Raw genomic sequence first — 2840 nt, 5'->3', positions numbered from 1 at the left:
GAGAGCAGAACATACTGGGAGGGGCCAAGAGAGCAGACCCAGTGCCTTATCTCTCCCTCATGCACCCCACCCATGGGGGTGGGGATGGGGTGGAGTCACCTCTCACCAAACAAAGACTCCTGTTCCTTCGAGACTTTTACTAATGGGATCAGGCTAGCTCTCATTAGCCACTGCAAGGGCATGCCTGCGAATCCAGACAGGCTTCTCAGCAGATGATAAACAGACATGGCCAAAGGGTTCATGTTCAGGAATAATTTAGAAACTTCTCAACTGCAGACTCATTCTTTCTGCAGAGGTACCTCCTCCCTGATCACCCTCTACTCATACCCTGTACTCGCCTTCCCCTCTTCTCCATCCCCCATCCAGCAATACCTCACTTCCCACCCAACAAACAGCTCCAGGTGAAGAGCATTCGACAATCAACCTCCTTTCCCCAGCCTCCAACAAGCCGCCCCTCCATGCCTGGAACCTCTGTTTTGCTCTGCCCTGTGATCTCTGGCAGGGATCATCACAACAGCCTTCTGGTTTCCCTACTTGTCTAGTCCGGGTACCAGTCCTTTGGAGGATGTAAATTAGGGCTTGCCACTCTTCTTTAAAAAAAAAAAACAAAACTCTGAAGTTAAGGAGATTCGCAAACAGGAGCCTTTCAGTATCTGGCTGCAACGCACCTCTCCGACTTCATCATCAGCTCTTCTATTCCTGCCCTCCACGATCCTGTTCAGCCCACCTACGGCTGCCCCCATGCTCAAGCGTCTTCACGTCTCTCTTTTTCTACACTGTCCTACACCCTGCTCCCGAGTCCCTGTCTGGGACGCTTCTGCCATGCCCCCAGGCAGAGTGAGAGCCGTGCGGCATTGTGAGTATACTTAGAGTAGCACTCACACACCCTGTATCGCAGCACCTGCCCACCTGCCCACTTGTCTGACTGAGGCCTCTTTGCAGCCAGGGCCCATCTTATTCATCTTTGCACCTCCAGAGCCAGGTACAGCTCCTGGCCCACAATGTGTGCTGAATACATATTTGAGAAATAAATTTCAGTTCCCACCAAGCTGAATATATACATACATATATAGATAGATTTTACATATTTTAGTCAGATAGCCATCAATTTATTATGATGCCTAAATGTCTAAATCTCATTTAGCGTCATGCTTTGGGGAAAAAAGAATATCCAGTTACACAAACTGAGTGTGTATGGAGAGGATGCAAGACAGTTCCTATAGAATCATCAAAACGACATTTGTATGTTGACCTCGTTTTTATTGCTTAAAAGGACCACTTCCCTGCCATTACAGGGGTATACACTCCATTCAGCACCTTCGTTCTTAAAAGTCCTGCAGATTCACCAACCCCAGATAGGCATTCAGAACCGCCACTTGGAGATACACGTACATTTAACCTCTCCAGACACGGATTTGGGTATCTATGGAGTACAATGCCCTGTGGGGCTAGTCACATGCTGATGTTCATTTTGCTGAAGTCCTCCAGCCTGCGGCAATCCCTAAGCCCTGCAACATTAACACGCTCACATCTTGAGTGTGAGCCTTTCCTGCCCACACTGATACTCTGTCCTCCAATTGTAAGACTCCCTGGGCATTTCCACAGCCTTTTCTAAATCTGTATTCACCTCTGTAATTTTTAGATAACATTTCAGCAATTTCAAGTTCATAGCTTAATGATTCTAATGCCATTCTCTAAGAAGGAAGACTTCTTTTTTTTTTATGATCTATCTTTCTCAGACTCACTGTTCCCCTCTCCGGTATTACTTTTGACAGGCAAACTTTGATTATTTGAATGCCCCAGGGGATGTGCTGAAATTTAAGTGAGATTTCAGGTAATTGGAAGAGTTTATAATGTGAACTATAGTAGCTGGGGGGTATGTGAAATTCACTGACAGCCTTGGCTAACCAAAGTTTTGAATAACGAAGGTTTGCCTGAATATCTATTTCAATTCTTTCACTTCTCTTACTTCTCCTTTCCTCCCTCTCACCATCTTCTCAGTCTCTGCATTCTCCACTGACTATACACCTGTCCTTTGCAAGCCTATAAAGATGAGAAGGAAACACATGGAAAAAAGATTGGCTTTTTTCTCGTTGGCCATAAACGGACTAGGAAACTCACTTGCTGAAGATAGCATCTGTTTCTAAAAATCACTGCTTGCCTAGAGTGAATTTTCTCTGTCCCCAGTGCTAGGCTGATCCGACCTTGCCTCAGGCCGAGATGCTGCCAGTGCACCTTGCAGCTCTGGTTTGTTTCAGAGATCAGGTATGTATTCAGGATGAAGCACTAAAATTATCCATGCATCTGAAACCCTCTCTTTGCCATCCAGGTTGCCAGGGGCCTGAGATCTGCTGGATACGGGTGACAGGCGGCTTGCATCACCAGCCCTCACATACTGCAATTACACATTATGACATACAACTGTCACATATGGAATGTAACGATAGATTCACTGGTTACTTCATTATAGAATAGTAATTCAATTCAGTTGCAGAGGGCTTTCCTTGTGGGCTTTGTAGCAGTAAAAAGTCAGCAAAGCATGTACAATATTTTGGTCCGACTGACTTTAAAAGCTGTAAAACTGCTGTGGTTCATTTTATCTATCTCAAGAGAAATCCTAAAAAGAACCCTAACACCCCTACTACTGATGAGGCCCAGTGCACTTTTGCATATTATCAGCTCTTAACTTCTTAGACCTGTTCCCGAACCCTGGGAGGCCAAGGGGACCTGTAATCGTGCTTCCACTTTATAGATGAGGTACTGAGAGGGTTACAGGATGGCATCTGCAGAACTAGAACTGATTCCTTGACTGTCCTTTAACAAAAGAGAAACTTAGGAGA

This window comes from Mandrillus leucophaeus, unplaced genomic scaffold (genome assembly GCF_000951045.1).
Source record: "Mandrillus leucophaeus isolate KB7577 unplaced genomic scaffold, Mleu.le_1.0 Scaffold393, whole genome shotgun sequence".
NCBI classification, from domain to species: Eukaryota; Metazoa; Chordata; class Mammalia; order Primates; family Cercopithecidae; genus Mandrillus; species Mandrillus leucophaeus.
The sequence above is the reverse complement of the archived record's forward strand: the minus strand, read 5'-3'. Positions refer to the sequence as shown.